This window comes from Opisthocomus hoazin, chromosome 13 (genome assembly GCF_030867145.1).
Source record: "Opisthocomus hoazin isolate bOpiHoa1 chromosome 13, bOpiHoa1.hap1, whole genome shotgun sequence".
Lineage (NCBI taxonomy): Eukaryota > Metazoa > Chordata > Aves > Opisthocomiformes > Opisthocomidae > Opisthocomus > Opisthocomus hoazin.
In genome coordinates this window covers 27,054,639-27,073,957 of record NC_134426.1, presented here as the reverse complement: position 1 = coordinate 27,073,957, position 19,319 = coordinate 27,054,639, and positions in this window count along the sequence as shown.

The window sequence follows — 19,319 nt, the reverse complement described above, 5'->3', positions numbered from 1 at the left end:
CTGGGACTTCCAAGCCTTTTGCTGCGATTGGAGAGCAGCACCCAGGGCTTCAGCGTCCCCAGCAGCACTTCGGGGCCGTGGAGCTGCCTTTCCCTCTCCGTCCTTGCCGGCCCCACAGCCGGCTCCCTGCGATTCCTCCCTGCTTTCTACCAGCTCCGCTCGTGGAAAATTCAGAATGTGGCGTTGGATAAGAAAAATCACAACCAAGGGCAGAGCGATGCTGGGAAGGCACCAGAGCCTGAGGGTTTCATCGGGGCCGGGGGAAGCTCCTGGGGGCTTCTCCTGCTGTTCCTGCACGATCGACAGCTCCGTGGGATAATACCGACAGCCTCTCCGGGGATGCGGTTGGCACTCTGTCTCGGTAGGGCTGGCTGGGTCATCCATCAGCTCCCTGCTCTCTGGTTTGCTTCTCTTCACCCTCAGCAGAAATAGAGCCAAACCTCCAGTTCAGAAGAAAGGTAGAGCTGCAGGGCAGGACAATATTTTTCCAGAAACAACGCCGCTCAAGAGCCAAGTTTCCCTTCCTTTGGACTAGTCCAACCTCAAAATACAGCCCATATTGTCTGTCCTTTCTGTATTCCTTCATGATGGACCAATTCTCAATTGTTTAGCAAAGAACAAGTCAGTAAATCAAACTATTGAGGAGGGAATCTGATTTAGTAGAGTCTGTGTCTGTCACACTCCTTGCAGAAGCATTTCTTATACTAAAGGGACTGTTTTCACCCAAACAACGCCCGACTGTCAGACTTGCTCTGAGCGAGGGTGACTTCATTGTCTGGATGGACCTTTAAGCTGTGGCTGAGCAGAACGATGATTGGAGATGGATGAGATCGTTCGTAGCATCTGAATCCAATGAATCTCCATCTTCTGGGAGAAAGAGAAGACAAGTGACTTTCTATGCAATTTTCATCTTAACCCATCTTCCCTGATTTAATAGGTACATTTAGCACGATTGTGATGGAGAAATTACTCCTTCAGCTGCAGATTTGGGGTCTCATTAAAACTACTTGTACTATTTTAAGGGCCAAATTTTGATCTGCGCAAGCAGCGTAAATCCTGCCTGATATCAGCAATGATTTCACTGTTTCTCTGGGTCCAGTTCAATGGTGGCTGCAGGGGATGGTCAGAGCTGGGCTGGCTCTGATCCGAGCTCACCTGCCTGGGAGCGTCCCATTGACGTCAAAGAAAATCTCTGGGGTAAGCTACAGAATCAGGCCCCTATTTTCATGCAAATGTAATACATTCATGTTGCTTCATGCCTATTTATAACAAATCCAGAACTTAATTCTACTTAACCCGTCTTCGGTGTTTGACACACGAAATCTGAGTCAGAGGACTATATATGGAACTGTCAAAACTTTCTTCTTTCCCTCCTCTAAAAGCCTGGATTAAATCATAACCAAACTCCCGTCAGCTCCAGCAGCGGCTCTGGGAGGAGCAGGAAGATGCTGGCAACCGCTGCAGCAGCTGGTGATGGGGAGAGGTCTTCTCAGCCCACGGTCCGACCGCAAAACCTTAGGGAAGAGGTCTTCGATTCAGACACATGCTAGGTCCATCTTTGCTGAAATGTCGTCCCATGGACCCGGAGTGATATCTTGGCCTCATGGTGCCAACCTTGCAAAGGCTTTGCTTGGGAATGGCCTCCCATGATCACATTCTGTACCCAGGTTTTTATTTCTTTCCTCCAAAGAATCTTCAAATGTGCATGAACCATACCAGCCTTCAGTGGACAAAACCAGTTCTGGTCCTACAAGCATTGCAAACACATTGAGAGTTGTAGACCCACAGCCTTTAGCAAGCAGCCCGAGTTTTGCTCCGCGTGTCTCTTACAGGAAAGGTTTATTTCAAAACACGCGCTGTCTAGTCTTGCGATGCCAAGCCATTCTCCCCCTGCACAACACCACTTCTTCTTGCCTGCCCTTCCTCGGCAAGCACCCTTCCAGCAGAGCAGGCTCTCACGCCCAGCACACTTAAAAACTCCATGAAATGAGAGCCAAATACGCCAGACACTCTATGAGCATGCAGCAGGACATTCTTTCACACTGAAAATCTACCGTGTAAAAACGACCAGCGCATACCCAGCATTAGAGACAGCAAAATATCACGAAAGTAGCTGGTTTCCACCTCTGCGTATGTTTTTCCTGACAGCCTGCGAGTGCAGCAGCAATGGCCTCTGGGTAGCAGGACGGGATGGAGACTTCTCTCGACGGGCACGTGGCTCCAAGTTTGAAAAGTAATTGGTGTTAAATAAGAGGAGAGAGGAGGCTGCTCGCTGCCTCCTCGATTGCAGCGAGGAGGAATTACAGCTGTAATTCTTCTTCACCCAGAGAGGAAATCATCATCATCATTTCCTGCAGATGGGTTTCTTCTGCATTGCTGACATCAAGCAAAAACGGATTTCCAGCAGTGAACGGACTCCTTCGTGGCGTTACTTGGTATTTTCTAAAGGGTCATTTTAGGACCAAGAACCCCAGGCCTTGAATTTGAGAAAGAAAAACTCTTTTCCACCGCAGGCTCAGCCTGACAGCGTGGATTTGCTCCATCCCTCTGTGTGAGCTCACAGAGGCCGTTGCCTGCAGCAGGCGCACTGTGCTGCATTACTGCCCGAAGCCGGCCGCTGCGGGTGGGAAAACGCAGCAGAGAAATAGCTGAGGACACATCGCCATCTGAAAGCAAGAAAAGACCTCCAAAAATTTCACTGGCCTGAGGTCAAACCTGGTGCTCACACACTGCGGGAAGATTTCAGCTAAAGGAAGAGAGGAGAAGAGAGGACTCAAGGACAAGCTGCTGTCACACGGGGCCCTGCCTGGCCGGGAATGGGGTTCTTGGTGCAGGGATTATTTTTTGCCTGTGATTTAGGCAAAGCTGCACAAAGGAACGCTCTCAGCAGGTCTGCTGATCCCTCCGCAGTTTTGAAGTGACACAGCCTTTTTACAGCATAAAACCCAAGCAGGAGGCAGGGTTTTTGCTCAGGGTGGGATACGCAATGCAATAGCTCTGCAAGTCCGGCGGGACGCTTGGCTACAGCCAACCCGAGCTAATAAATTCCCACCGTGACATCCCCGATCCCCTTCCTCCCCAGGGAAGTCTGTTGGCGAACCTAGATGCTGTGCTGGAAACCCTCTGTGCCAGATCTAGCTGGAGGGCACTGGGAAGAGGGGTGGCAGGGCGGGAAGGAAAGCCCCTTCCCCGTGCCCCCCAGCAGCTCCTCGTCAGCTCTGGGCAGAGCTGGGCAGCACAGGAGAGCGCAGCCCGTTTTAGAAGAGCTAGTTCCAATTAATCATTCCTGATTACCATCCCGTGCAATGCTCTTGCTCAGGACTAAGAATACTTCATTAGCTGAACATGCTCTGGAAGCGGCTTAAGGCAACTGCGAGTTTGCCTACAGAAGATCACTCAGGGAAACTATTTTGCATTAACATTTAAAGGCAATTAATTAAACTGCTGTACCAGTGCTCTGCACCATCTGCATTCAGTTTATCTTTTTGCTTTTCCAAATCAAATGAAGGCCACTTGATCTCTGGGTTGGGCACAGGAGGAAAGGATCCTGGGGGAGCCCACAAGCCCCAGGGAAAGCCAGACAACTGAAATAAATCCACCTGGAGGAATCGCACCCCAGGTTCAGCCCAGCGTGAGGTTGATACAGACAGCCCCAGACCTTTCCATCTCCCCAGTTTTGGCTTTATGGGAGAGATTTCGGCACTCTGGGGTGTCCCATTCCATCAGCAATAGCAGCACTGGGCAAGAAACTGGGTGCACCAACTGCTCTCCTTTCGGCTCAGTGATATTAGTGCCCGATTAAGTGGCTGATGGTATGAGACAGCAAAGTGCATAGCCAAACGCAGGCAAACAACCCGGGCCAGATCAGCAGGGCTTCCCTGCCCGAGCATCATCCGTGCTGCTGGAGCAGAAAGCCGTGGACACGGCAGCGAGCAGGTCCATGGGACGAGGCAAAGCAGGGCTCCGGCAGCACAAACCTCTCCAGAGAGAGTCAGGCCAGCAAAGCCACTTGCAGCCTTTTCATTTGATTTAGGACATGTCTCCTAGTAATCAGCCTGTCTTGGCCCTGCCGTTTTTCTGAAGCAGAATTTCAGACCAGCTCATGCCGAGAATAGCCGCTTTCCCAGCCTACAGCCGGCCCTGCAGCCCTTCTCTGGAGAAGGAACAGATTGTTCTGAACAGCCTGGTCCATTTGCCATTTCTACGAGCTGGCTGGAGCTGCTGTTTATTGCCACTCGCTCAGCAACTGATCTTTTGCAAGATTGCAGCTATCAGTTGCCTCCCCTCGTGTCAGCCGTCGCTTCGTGTCCCTCGCCGCAGGTCCAGCAGCTGAGGGACATCAGCTGGGTTTTGTAATGGAAGGTTGTCACTCAAGAGCTGATTTAAATTAAAGCTTTAAAAAAGAAAATCCCCAGGGTTTGAGGTGCGTATTTCTCTTAGCGTAAATCTGAAGCGACTCCCAAGGAAATACAGAGGTGACACTCATCAAAGCCAGGTTATACTGAGCCTTCCCTTCTCGACCTGGACAGGCTGGAAAGTTGGGCAGAGAGGAACCTGATGAGGTTCAACAAGGGCAAATGCAGGGTCCTGCACCTGGGGAGGAACAACCCCAGTCACCAGTACAGGCTGGGGCTGACCTGCTGGAGAGCAGCTCTGTGGAGTGGGACCTGGGTGTCCTGGTGGACGACAAGTTGACCATGAGCCAGCAGAGTGCCCTGGCTGCCAAGAAGGCCAATGGGATCCTGGGGTGCATCAAGAGGAGTGTGGCCAGCAGGTTGAAGAAGGTTCTCCTTCCCTTCTACACTGCCCTAGTGAGGCCTCATCTGGAGTACTTTGTCCAGTTCTGGGCTCCCCACTTCAAGAAAGATGAGGAGCTACTGGAGAGAGTCCAGCAGAGGGCTACGAGGATGAGGAGGGGACTGGAGCACCTCTTCTATGAGACCTGGGCTTGTTCAGCCTGGAGAAGAGAAGGCTGAGAGGGGACCTTAGAAATGCCTACAAATATCTGCAGGGTGGGGGTCAGGAGGACAGGACCAGACTCTGTCCAGTGGTGCCCAGCGACAGGACAAGGGGCAACGGGCACAAACTGAAGCCGAGGAAGTTCCAGCTGAACATGAGGAAGAACTTCTTCCCTCTGAGGGTGACAGAGCCCTGGCCCAGGCTGCCCAGGGAGGTTGTGGAGTCTCCTTCTCTGGAGATATTCCAGCCCCGCCTGGCCGCGGTGCTGTGCAGCCTGCTCTGGGTGACCCTGCTTCAGCAGGGGGTTGGACTGGGTGACCCACAGAGGGCCCTGCCAACCCCGAACATTCTGTGATTCTGTGATTCCTGGCTGGTTTGCTCGGTGTGTCAGCACATGTTTCTGGGACTGCTCCAAAAGGAAGCCGCACAGCTCGGAGACGGGTTGGCAGAGAGAGCCCGTTTCTAACCCCACTGCCGATGGCGATTGCCATGGGTCAGGCGTGCAGCAGTGGGCATCCCCAGTGGCCAGGAGCATCCCGTCCCACCAGCCGCGATTGCTCCCTGCCCTTCCCAGCCGTGTGGGCAGGCGGAGGCAGGGTGGCAGGGCCGGGGAGCGCTGGGCTGGCCGGGGCAGAGGGATGCAGGGATGCAGCCATCCCGGGCCTGCTCACTGCTCGGAGGGAGGAGAGGAGCAGGAGGAGGCAGAGCTGCCCCAGTTGCTTGGCAACTCCCCTGCAAATCTCCATCCTGTCAGAAAACGTTTTTTTCCCAGCGATTGGGATGGGTTTCACAGGCGCAGGATCAGGCCTGGCTGATCAGGTGGTTTTAAGAAGCTGCACAGCATACCTGGAGGGGCTGCCCATCCGCTTCGGCCAGGTCCCAGCCACACAGCCAGGCATGGGCTGAGAACACAGCTCCTGATGGGCACTGCACAGTGGGGAGGGCTGCAAGGGGGTGACGAGGCTTCCCAGGGCTCCTACATCCCCATTTTGGCTTCTCCTCAGTGACCACGATGCTCTGCATCGTCTGCATCCTAGCAAAAGGTGCGAGACGCAACGGTCTCCCCCTCTCCCATCTGCAACCCCTGAATGGGCCACGAGCAGCCTCCAAGGGGGGAAGGAGCAGCCGACATGAGCCCAGCAGAGCTGCTCGCTGGTCCTGCTGTCCAGGGAGCCCTCCGTTAGCTGCCCCTTGCTCTCTCTAGGCTGACAGAGAAGCTGAACTAGGCTGATCCTAGCTCAATCTTTGTGTCCCTCCATCACTGCGGGAGCAAGGCTGCGGCAGCTCCATCCCCTGCTCATCCCAGCCAGGCTTTCCTCTGACGTCCCATGCTTCACCCGTCCTTCAGTCTGTACCCAGCTTCCTTGAGCCCCCAACCTGAGCCGTCAAACCTGGACCCTAAAATCCACCTAGCTCTTCGGTGACTGCCCAGCATCTGCGGACTTCACACTTCATGCCGGGAGGAAGGAGAAGGAGGATGGATCAGGCTGTTCCCAGCATTTCATGGAGAACAGCGAGAGCAGGGAGCATCCTCTGAGCGGAGCGGAACGCTGGGGACCATTGCTGGTCTTGGTGGTGGAAATGCAGTCGCAGAGAAAAAGGGCAGGAGCTGAGGGAGTGCGAAACGGGCCCGCGTCATTGCCAAGCAGGCTGGATCACATCACGTATGCATCATATCACACACAGCATCTCTCCGCATTTCTACTTTGCTCCACTTGCGTTTCCTATGGGAGATGCTCCTGGCTTTGTCACCGGCGACAGGCAGGAGCCGGTGGCAGCAGCAGTAGGTCCTGTGGGAGCCCAGCTCACCGACACCATCCCGGAGGGGAAGGATGAGCCATCCGAAACTCCTATTAACCCCCCTCCGCACCTCAGCAGGAGCCGATTTGTGTGGGAGCTGATCCCTCGGCTCCGAGCTAATGAAGGGGGGAATTTCACAGAATCACAGAATGGCAGGGGTTGGCAGGGACCTCTGCCTCTGTGGGTCACCCAGTCCAACCCCCTGCCCAAGCAGGGTCACCCAGAGCAGGCTGCACAGCACCGCGGCCAGCCGGGGCTGGAATATCTCCAGAGAAGGAGACTCCACAACCTCCCTGGGCAGCCTGGGCCAGGGCTCCGGCACCCTCAGAGGGAAGAAGTTCTTCCTCGGGTTCAGCTGGAGCTTCCTCTGCTTCAGTTTGTGCCCGTTGCCCCTTGTCCTGTCGCTGGGCACCACTGCAAAGAGTCTGGCCCCATCCTCCTGACCCGCACCCTGCAGATATTTATAAACATTTATTAGGTCCCCTCGCAGCCTTCTCTTCTTTCCTCAAGGGAAACAGCACGGTCTCAGCCCGAAAAAGCTTTTATCTGCTGGATTTTTTGGTTAGGAACGGCGGCTGGAATTTTCCTTTCGGCTGTGCTGACACAACCCCTTCTCCTCTAGTGTGGGAGGGGAATTTGGCCCGCTGACACTATATGCCAAGTTTAGATTGGGATAATGATACACTGTTCGGGTTTCTATAGATTCTCAGGTCACTTTGCAAACATGAATTAATCTTGACAACGCAGCTGCAAGGAAATGGAGGTTTTATTGTTCCTGATTTAAAGAGAGGGAAACTGAGACCCGAGGAGTAAACGCTTTTCGCAAGGTTGCAGAGGAAACGAGCGATGGAGGCTGGGAGCAAACCCAGGGTCCCGAAAGCCTTTCCGTTCCTCGCAGCGCTGCAGAGCGCTCCTTCCCACACAACTCCGTTCTGGAGCATCATTTTAAGCCAGCCCAAAATGTAACTCTCTTTTATATTTAGCTACCAGGTTCTGTAAAGGGACATTATGCAACAGACCTCAAGTGTGGCATTTTATAATTTACCAGCTCAACTTGTGCTGCTTCTAGAAACCCGCCTGCGCAGTGTATTCCCCGGCTCAGTGCAGAGCCCTCTCCCAGCTCCTTCTCAGCTGGCAAAATACCCCACCGGGCACTCATCCACGGTTTTAAAACCCTGCGGCGTGCCATCCCCCCAGCCCCCGGCCATCATGCAATTAGTGCTGTCGTCAGCTCAATTTTCTCGTCGATTTTTTTAACGAAAGGAGTAGCTGGGCTTGCTGTTCTCGGAGGGCAGGTGCAGCCCTTGCCGGTGGGAAATCCTCTTTTAGGCTGCAAAACGGTCTAATGAGTTCTGAAATTCCCAGGGGTAGCTGGGGAGGGAGGGCACCCGGGCACCCCGGCCCAGCTGGGCTCCGCAGGGAGTCCCAGCCATCCCCCTGGTAAAAAATCAGATCCCCAAAGCTGGGGGCGAGCGAGGCGATGCAGCCAGCAGTCAGCACCACCGAGGGATGGCCCCGCTGCCGTACGGTCCCTGTATCCCTGCTGCTCCCACCCCCAGGCATGCCAGGAGGGCTGCAGACCCCCCTGCATCAGAAATGGGGGGTTTACACCCTGGGATGCACCCCCAAGGAGAAGAAACCCAGCCCTAACGCTCCAGTGGCTGCACGGCGTGTTTGACGCTCAGCGCTCCCGACAGCCTGTCGGGTCCTCTCCAGATCTGCCGCCCCGGCCCAGCGCGAGAGCCCGACGCTTTGGGAGGGCCCCGCATTGCCACACGTCCCTGCACGCGTCCTCTTTCTCTGACCGACGGCCAGTTCAGCATGGACCCACCGGAGCGGGAAGAGCACGTGTCCTAACGGCGAGAACTTCGCCCGCTCCCTCCACCAGCAGCAAACTGCTGCTGCTGGGCTTGGGAGAGACATGTTCCATCCAGTAGCTCCTCTGCTCCGGCATCGAGCATCCTCCCTGGACATGGCTGGTCCTGCCAGGGGACCCGACCCTGCCCCAGCACAGAGCAGAGCGGGCAAACACCAGAACACAACCGCATTGCTCCCTCCTGGCACTGTGGCACAAGCCCGGCGTGCCGGCAGCCCGCAGACCCCTGCCCCATCCCTGTGTTGAAACTTCTTGGTGCTCTGAATGTCTACTGACTGATGAAGAGTTTGGAAATCCAGGGTGTAAGGGCAAGGAGGGAAATGCCAGGATACCTGCTTTTAGGATCCAGCCCCGAGCGGTGCCAGCGTCCAGCTGGGGAGGCTGTGGAGATGCATCCCGGGTGAGGCACGGTTGCAGGGCTGCCACCTCCAAGGTGAGCTGAGGCTGGCAGGACAAACCCGACTGACAGCGTTTCTGGCTTAAATCCCTGCCCGCAGGCACAGGCGGGAAGCCACGGTAAGGAATATTTGCTGAAGTGGAGGCAGAGGAGGGCACCCTGGCTCACCCACCCAGCCCTGCAGCCCCACAGCCCCTCAGGTGCTGTGAGGCTGCTGCCTCTGGGGCCTGGGAGCAGAGCTGGGCAGACAGACGGACAGACAGACAGACAGCCCTGCTGTGCTCATCTCCGGGCCAGGACTACGGGGCTGATCCCTCGCCTCTTTCGGCCAAGCTGAGCAATAATGTGAAATTGCCTTAAATCCTGCCGTGTGCCTTTTCCAATACATTATTTCGATAATAAACTGGAGCTCCCTGGAAGTTTTGCACAGCTCTCGTGCCTGGTGCCGATGAGCAGCGAGAGCTCATCCTGCTCCTCGCTTCCTCCTCCCTCCAAAAGCTGAGCACTCGACTCCCAGATTATCATAACCTTCAACATCTGCAAGAAACAACAGAAAGGACTTGGCGTGTGACTCAGCGAGGGACAAGGAAATGACCAGAAACTTCAAATCCTGAGCTGAAAATACTGTTTTACTAAAAATACACGTCCAGCCCCTTTCAGTGCGTAAGACTCTCTGCCCTGGGAGGTGAGTTTCAGTCACATCACTGAATATCATCATCAAACAAGTGAAACAGAAGAGCGTTAATTAATCAAGCAGCTGATGGCACAGAATTTAAAGGCTGTGCTTGGGAGAACCTGGGGGGAGCGAGCGGAGGATTTAAAGCATCGCTTCACGCTCCCGCTGCAACCCAGGGGAGCCGGGGACATCCCGCAGCCCAAGAGGCCTTTCCAGAGCAGGACCAGTAAAAGCACGGGGATGTGTGGTTACCCAGCATGGCCATATATGAGAATTTCCATGTTAATCAGAGCACAGTAAAAAACACCAAACAGAAACGAGCTCGTCAGCGTAGCCGAGCTCCCGGCACGCGAGGATCGAGTGTGTTCTCACCATCCTGGCTGCTTGCACCCCTGGGATTGCCAGTCCCTCCTTGCGCCCTGGTTTTAAGCCCCGGGGAAGTCAGCAGCGGCACCGCAGTTTCACCATGTGACTCACACCTCGTCGCCTTTGGACTTTACTCCCTCACCGCTCCTTTTTTTCTCATGCAAACATTACGCCTGGGCCAAGGCGCTGCAGCTCCTGGAGCGTTTCTGGCATCGCCTGCTGCTGCTGGAAGGAGCGAGTCGGGATGAGACGGGGCAGGTCGCTTCACTAGCTGGGGCTGGGAAGAGACGGCAGCGTGCACCCTTGATGAGTAAATGCTTAATAAAAATAACTTCAACCTTTATAAAAAATAATTAAATAAATTAATTTATATGCATCTGCGGCCAAGCGACGTAACACCGCAGCGAAGAGCGGCTGGCTTGTACCACCTCCTCCTGCACAGACGGCAGCGGGGACCGAAGCACCCGGCCACTGCGCAGGGGACAACCAGGCAGCACGGCTCACGAGTGAGGAGGACACCCAGGTCTGGAAAAGGTCATCTGAGCCATCAAAATTTGAAAGGGTGCAGGAAGAAAAAAAACAGAGTGGCTGCTTGCCGTGTTTTAACCTGCTGCCCATGCTTGTGCTGTTGTTAGAATAGAGAAAGCTGGTGTTAGCCTGGGCTGGAAGAGCAGGGAAGACAAAGCAAATAAAGGCGAGGAGAAGAAGCACGTGCTCCACCATGACCATCCCCACGGATCCTCTCCGGAGGTCATGGCTGTGAAGGCATCTCATCGGCAGCGGCCAGGACACATCTCCTGGGGTCTCCGAGCGGCCCCAGGGCTCCTGCGGTGAGCAGGTCTCGGGGGTCAGCCCGCAGCTCACGTCTCCCCCGGGCTTGTCCTCGGCAGCTGCCCCCGCATCACTGGCCCCGGCACGTGCCACGGCTTTCCTTCCTCGGCTGGGGAAGGGCATGGACCTTGCTGCTGCTGACACCGTGTGTGTGACAAATCGCAGCTATATAAGGGAGACAAGTTCAGCTGAAAAATATGGCTCACCTTTTTATAGAGGACTATGGGATCTGTTACTTTCCAGCTGAAACCCTTCCAAAAAGCCAGGTGGGACTTTTTTATACATATCTAAATAAAAAGGTTTCTTTCAACAAAAAAATAGAGCTCTGGCAACTATCCCATGCCGAGAAAGACATTTAATTGAAGCCACACAAAAGGCAGTTGGTCTCACCATCAGCTGCACTTCTATCGCCTCCAGAAAGCTTGACGCATGGATTGGAAACCAAGGATGAATGTCAGCTGCCAGGTCCCTAAGGCTCTCCAGTGACCTACATGCTACCGAGAAAAAAAGTACCCAACACTTGTTTGAGTTGTGTTGGGAGAAGTGGCAAAGGTAGGATGGCTCAGCAGAGGGGGGTCATCGGGCCAGGAGCTCGGGTGAAGCATCCCCCACGCAGGCACTGCCCGGAGTGAAGCCCCTCTCCTGGGGACCTTGTGGTGTGAATCCATCGGCACGTGGAGTTACCCAGAAGCAGCTCTCACTGGTCCCTTCCTCAGCCCACGTTAGAAAAGTTCAGTTCACAGCGAGCTTAGCACAGAGCGAACTCTTTGTGGTGAAGTCAAACCACATCGGAAAAGGAGTGGAAGTCGAGCCCAAGGGCCGGAGGCCACCAAGGCTTTCGCCATCGGTGGAGGCTGCAGAGAAGCAGGCTGTGTGGGTGCATGGAACTCCTCTGGCCCCCAGCGGGGTTTCTCCGTCTCTGGAGATGTTCCTGGCCTGCTCCCCCTCCGGATCCTCACGTTTCAGGCTGAACTACCTGAGAAGAGTTGGCTGCGATGGGAAGAGTGTCCCGTGAGGACTTACACAGGAGGAGCTGTGATGGTTCAAGTTATCATCAGATAAACCTTCAAGGGTGCACAAACTTTCACAAACTGCTGTCATTCTAAAATATTGCCTCTTGGCCTCAAAATCCGCTTTTCCTCTTCGTGTGCAATGGGAGGAGATCAGTCCCTGTCGCAGGTTTGGGCAAGTTGTGTGTGCTGAATCATGGAGAGTGTCGGGACATGCTGCAAGCAGGTTCGGTCTGTAGAGCCTTGTGTGTGGTGCCAGCGCCCTGCTCCAGCTCTGATGTGACGGCTGTCACCGGCTGTATCCTGGCTGGTGCCAGCTCGGTGGCAATGGGCCGAGCTGGGGTGGCTCCCGGCAGCGGGCCACAAGTCCTGCCTGCTGCGCCTGGGTGGAAACATCAGCCGGATCCGACACAACAGCACTGAGTGGTTGAGCTGAGAAGACCGGTACAGTCCTCTCTGCTTTACCACGCGTGTTCCCTTTTTGTACGTGCCGTGATTGTCCAAGCCAACACACACTCAGGTTTCACTCTCTGCCCGTAGCTTGCCTTTGTACTCCTCTCCTGTTCCCACAAAGCACGTTAATTCCTGCAACTCCCCCTTTATAATAAACCCAAACCAAGCTCAGGGGTGAGCATCCCCTGGAAGGGAATAGGAGGGCAGGATGGGAATTCGGTAAAGAGATGTCATGATACGTTTGAACCCTAAAAGCATCCTTGAATAACCAAAACTGTTCTGGCTGCAGGGTGAGCGCTTCCTCTAATACATTTTTTTTTTCTTTTTAAATGGAAGAAACAGACTGTCCGTGCCCGCAGCCATTCGCTCCGAGGCAGAAGTTTAACGTCAGCCCTCGTGTCCAGCTGGCTGAGCCAGAACCGACGCGATGCTGAAGTCTTACCGGATCCCAGTCTTGCTGAATCTCACCCGCTGCGCAAACACGCGCAGGGCGTTCTTACTGCAAACAAGGCATCTATTTTTAAAAGGCAAAAAATCACGTGAAGTAAATCACGGAGGGAAAGAAGGGGAAAATCGAGTTCCCAGAGAGCAGAGACTGGAACAAAAGTGGCAAGCTTCCAAGGCTCCCTTTTCCCCACAGATTAATGTCTCTGACTCTCCTGTCTCACCTGCCGCCTGACAGCGTACGTGTGTATGGACGCATTTACGCAAAAGCCCAATATCTTGGCTAAAAACCACTATTGTATACGCTGCCATTCGCAGCCCTCAGATTTATCACCAAAGGCACCCGGCCGGAGACCAGCATGGGAGAGAGCCTGGCTCCGTCGCTGCGGCTCTGTCTGCGCTGTGACCCAGAGACGGGATTGCAGCTGCCCAGGTCACGATTGCTTCAAACCAGCTCACGCCAGCACCCAAAGCGCTGCGGGTGCTGCGGCGAACGCTGCCCACCTTCCTCGGGGGTGCACCCCACAGTATCCTCTGGACGTGGGTCGTTGAGCCAAGGACACGGCTCAGTGGGACTTGGGCTGAGGATTTCAGAAGAGTTAAATCAGCTTCATACCCACGGCCTCAACCGGATAATTACCATTAATTATACAGGCTTGAACTCTGGCCACGCTCTCTTAGGGACCCGGGAGATGCTGCTCTTGCAAGCGGCTGGATGCCCTGGAGAGCCAGCGCAGCCGCAGCGGAGGCGGCACTTGCTGGGCGTCATGGCCAGAGACCTCACCCTCCACGTTACACCTGGTCCCGAGGGCAGAGGATGCCCCAGCGCAAAGCAGCAGCTCACAACAGCGTGCCTGAGCTGTGCGGACCATCCAGAAGGGAATCCAGGGATCAAAGGTGACTCCAGCCATGGATTCCTGAGTCCTTTTGTACGGATTTTGGTGCAACATTATGTAAGAGCAGCCCAGCTCCTGAAAACCTGCCAGGCTGGCGAGCAGCGATCAGCAAGGAGGAGGTGAGAACAGAAACAAATAAATAAGCACACGTGGCAGCTACCTCCATGGTGGACCATGTTTTCAAATGCTGCACGTAAGCAGAAACTCCAGGTGTCCGAGAGGAATCATGGATTTTGTTCTGGATTTTCAGGAGTGTAAGGGAAAAATAAAGCCTGGACCAGCAAAGCCACTGCCCTCCAAACACTTGTAACTGTCCCAGGCCTGGGAAGGCTTTGGAGCACCAGCCTTAGAGAAGCCTGCAGGCACCCGCAGGTGAGATTTCCCTCATATTTCATCTGCATTTCAAAATCCCCAGTGGTGTCAGGGATTGCCAGGGTGCGTGGAAGATCTCTTTCTCGCTCCTGCATCTTGTGCTCAGTGATGTGTCTCCTACTGGGGTCCACAGAGGCACAGCAGATGTTTGACCAAGACCAAATCAACAGACCTTCACCTTCTTTCCACTTTCCCACTCCCCTGGCAGCCCTCCTGGTCCTTTTTTTTCTTCAGTTTTAACTAGAGAAGCAGCTCGTCCACGAAGCAGAGTTATGGTGGGATAAAATAAGAGGAAGCAGAGAAACCAGATGTGTCCCAGCCCAGCTACTCGCAGGTCCCAGGCTGCTAACGTGCATCTCCAGCCAGCGCCATGAGGAACATCCACGAACTGCTTTCTTCAAGCCGCATGAAGCTGAAGCTACACAAACTGTCCCACTTCATCTTTCTCAGAAGTAGTTGCCTCTTCCCATCTCGCGAGGTCTCTTCTGCACCATGGGACAACTCACATCCCTCTGTAACCACATCCAGGCAGACCAAGACGAGAAAAGGCAAATGACGCTTGCCCCACCATGAACCAGCTGAAGAAGGGCTGAAAAGCCCTTTGCTGGATGAACAGCACTGGCTGCTGCGTACATTTTCCCCATTCCCCCTCCGTGAACGGCTCAGCTGAGCCCCGTGGAAGCCCGCAAGTTCTTTCTAGCTGGTTATGAAACTCAGGCTTTGGCGGAGCGTAGAGATTCCTGACCGAAGAGGGGAAGACGAGGTCTCTGCTCCTTGCCAAAGCAGCTTCAACTGATCCGCTGCGGCTGTTCTCCGCTTCAAGTAGGACAAAGCCTCCTTCAGCCCCGTTGCTCCTCTTTTCCTAAGTGACAGAGCAGACCTCTGCCACGCTCACCCAGGGATGCTCGACCGCGGACAGGACATGTCAAAATGGCTCCTGTGCCTGGTCTAGCCTTAAAATTCGGAGTCGTATAAGAAATTCACCAAGACCGTGGAATGTGCTGTGTTTTCTTAATCCAAATAGCTATAGCAGGAAAAACACTGTTGTGGTCACTGCTATACTAGAAAAAAAGCAACTTATGATATTTTTATATGAGGATTTTATTGGTAGTATTTTTGCCAATATGAACCTTCCAAAACTCACCAATAGAAGATTTTTCCATTTGAAAATGCCTTTCATCAGAAACCCATCAACTTTTACCAAAAAAATAAAAAAGAAAAGAAGTAGGAGGGGAGGAATGGCAAATCAGATTTCTCCCATGTCAAAATAGGTTGTTTCAGAATTTTCCAAGCAGAATCTTTTAACATTTTTTATCAAAAATGTGATTTTAACAAACTTGAGATGGACTTCTCATCGTTGTTGACAGCTTCCGCTGGTGGGAGATTTCAGACGGAAACCAGCCGTTGGGAGTGCGAAACGTTCGGCTCAGTGGAAATCTAGGCCTGGCTCTGGCGTGCAGGATACACCAGCGAGCAGAGAGAGCGTAACGAAGGCTCCGGCAGGCATCCTGCCGCCGGGCGTCTGGGGACGGGGCTTCATTTGGCTTCTGCAGGTGGTTTGGGTCCGTGGTGAGCTCCGGGGCGAAGCCAGAGGCTCGGGAGAAGCAACCAGCCCCGAGCTCCTCGCCAGGTCCCGCACGGCGCAGCCGCCTGCCTGCAGTTCGCAGGTTTTGCTCCTGGAGGGAGATGACTGCGCTGTAGGGTTTGTAAATAAAATATGACACTAAGAAAACACTTGCCTGTGCGTCATCAGCTCCCTTCCAAACAGGACACGGACCCCTACAGCTGTGGGTCAGCCTCACGGCATCTTCCAGCTGCTCTTCTTTTGCCTGACACATCGGCACCGTCTACCCCCAAAACTCTGCAGCATCTGAAATTGGGAGGTCAGCCAAATATTTTATACATCAGAGGCAAGAAGCATGCCTAAAAGCTTTATCTTGATTGTAACACAAGGAAAACTGGATGCAAACAGTAGGAGTTATGAAAACATTTAAATTGTGGCTGTGTATCGCATTAGGAAAAATAACATTTGACCCACAAGTCACCCGTTCTTGTTTTTGCAGTGTTTGCACAGCCTGTGTAGGTCTTTGTTTGCACTGTACACAAACACACCGAACTCGCGGACTTAGCAAATATGTACTCGGAGGCAAGGGGAAGTGCGGGGGACTCGCATTTCTTAGGATCCACCTACACACAGGGATAAAATAAGGAGCGCTTCATTATTACCCGCATATATATATGTACATGCGTGTGTACATATAGTGTATATACATATTATATCATAGACGCTGGATATGTATGTGTGTCCATATATTATGTATAAACATATACAGAACAATAATGAAACCCTTCTTTTTTTGCTCCTGTATGAAGGTGGGTATTATATATATTATCTATATTTTTAAACATAGCCGGATTATGCGCAACCGTGCGGTAAACAAAGTGGTATGTGCATGAGACAGCGAGGACAAATCAGGGGGAAAGATATTTTACACGGAGGCTTCCAAGGAATGTTACCAAAGCAGTGATTTATTTGTGGAATTTCAGAGGGGGGAAGGATGAAAAAACACAAAGGTCTCAGAGCTGCGAGCGAGATAAACCGCACATCAGCACGTATTCAGCAAAGCAGAATGCAAATTGTAGACAAATAGAAAGAAGGGAGAGGGAAATATATGAACCATAAGCTTCAAAATTATGGAATGCTTCAAGCCTGTGCGCAGCATTTAAGGACAAAGGGATTTCCCTGATTGCTCCCCCTCTAGAAATAAATCATTGTTGTGAGCAACGCCGGAGAACAAAATAGTTTCAGGATATTTATAACACCTTGGCTGGGTCCCTTTTCTTATCCCTTGGGTCCCTTATCAGAGAAGCTGGTGTAGGGCGAGGCTTGTTATTTCCAGCAGAGATAAGTTAGCTTATTAGAAAGATAATTTTGCGGCAGCGTTTGAATATCTCTGGCTCGTCACAGAGTTCACTGCTGTGAAGTCAGGGTCCTTATTTTTTATGTAAATGCAAAAGGCCCTGTGCAAAAATAGAGCCCCTGCGAAGAGCACAGCAAGCGCTGAGGGCTGCTGTGGAGACACGGGGCTGTAGCAAGGCACGTTGGTTAGCAAGGTGATGACGGGGCCTCGACATTCGCCTTTATCTGCCACTTCTTCCCCTTCCCTTCGGCTGCGCCTCTTTTAATGAGAGCTGACGGTGCTTTGGGCCTTGCCTGATGCGGTTCAGCAAGTGAGATACGTTCGTGAGCCTCCGCTGAAGGGCCAGATCCTTCCTTCCAGAAGCACCGTGCTCCCAGTGAATTCCCAAGCGCATCTCCTGGGTCGCACCCTGGAAGGTGCTGAGCTCTCCCTCTCCACCCCGCTTCCCAGAGCATTAATAGGAGTGAAAGGGACTCAGCACCCCGCCAAAGGCGCTCAGATCCTCGCAGGACTCGTCCCCGCAGAGGGGGTAACAGCTGAAGGATAAGGTGAAGAGATTTCCAGCAAGGAAAACAAAGCCAGGAAGGTTCCTTTGCAAACATAGGACCTATTTCCCTTTTCAAATCATTCAGCTGGGTCCAAGAGAGCAACTTGACCCGCAGAATTAGCAAGGATTTGAAAGAGAAAGAAAGAATTCGGTGCCAAAGAGCCAGGGGGAGGCTGTTCCCTGGGAAGGTGCAGCACAAAAATAGACTTAAATCTGTAAATTCTGTCACATTGAAGCAAATTTGAAGTAACTCTATTGTCTTCAGCGGGGTTACTTTGGGCTTACACCAGTGTGACTAAGATTAGCATATTGGCTTGGGCGTGCTCGTTACGATAAGCGTTCGCTCAGGGAAGGCGAGCGTTGAAGCTGTGTTTTGCACCGATGAGCACCTGCGTTTCGGGCCGACCCTGTCTGCGTCCTCTTATCTCCTTCCTCCCGCCAGATCAAACGTGTGCTGAGACTGCGAGTCCTTCCCTTTATCACCCTCGCGAAGCCGAACTCTGCTCGGGCCCCGCCACGGTAACAAGCTGTTATGAATCTTGTATAGCTGTCAGCAGGAGGAATCCGGCACGCAGAGTGGGAGCAGTTCACGTGGGGAAGGGAGGAAGAAAGAGGTTGACGCAGCCATCCCTGCAAATCAAAGTAGGGGTAAATAAAGCAATTAAACAATATTCAACCAGAGACGGGGCAACGGGCACAAACTGAAGCAGAGGAAGCTCCAGCTGAACCCGAGGAAGAACTTCTTCCCTCTGAGGGTGACGGAGCCCTGGAACAGGCTGCCCAGGGAGGCTGTGGAGTCTCCTTCTCTGGAGATATTCCAGCCCCGCCTGGCCGCGGTGCTGTGCAGCCTGCTCTGGGTGACCCTGCTTGGGCAGGGGGTTGGGCTGGGTGACCCCCAGAGGTCCCTGCCAACCCCTGCCATGCTGGGATTCTGGGATTCAAGAAAGGCCTGCACAGCCCATCTCCCTTGCAAATGCAATCTAATTTGTGAGCAGAACCTTATTTACGTGCTCTCAGCCAAGCTTTAGCTACACATAGAATAAGGTCACAGCAGAAGCGTGAAATAAGACGCTCTCGAAAGAGCAGGCGAATTTCTGCATCCATAAGGATTTCCAAGCGCTGTACGTTGGTTACTTCAAGCGTTTGCCGAGGGAGAGCCGCGTCTCTGAAGTTGCTCAGGAGCTGAAGGGCTTCCTCCGGCTGCGGAAACCCCCGGGAATGAGCAGAGACGGGAGCTCACAGCCCGGCGACGGGCACCGAGCGGCCGCCGGTCCCGTGCAGGCACCTCCGGTCCGGGGAGTGCAGGGAGCGGGAAGGGGTCATGGCCGCCTTCAGCCGGTCCCCCCGCCAGCCGCACAGCCCCCAGCACCCCACGAGGGATGCTGACAGGCGCGATCGTGGTGTTCTTTGCCCTGCTTTGGGGCTGGGGAGCAGCCATTCCTCGGAGCGGGAGCGCACCCCTCACGCCGGCCGCCTCACGCCAAGCCACCGACGCCTCGCGAGCAACGTGGCCACCCAGCAGGTGCCATGAGGAGGCACCACTGAGAGAAAAACGACAGCGGCCACGGCCTTCCCGCCATCGGCGGACGCCAAGCGACCCGCTGGCCCAGCTGACGACCAGGTTTCGACGGCCCGAGGCCGGCAGCCCCGACGCCGGGAGGCGGCAGCGCCGCACTACTTCGCCTGTGGTGTGGCGGAAGGATGCGGCGAGGGGCGTGGTGGCGCAGCAACCTCCCCGCCCGGCCTCGAAAGGGTTCCCGGTGAGCCGCCT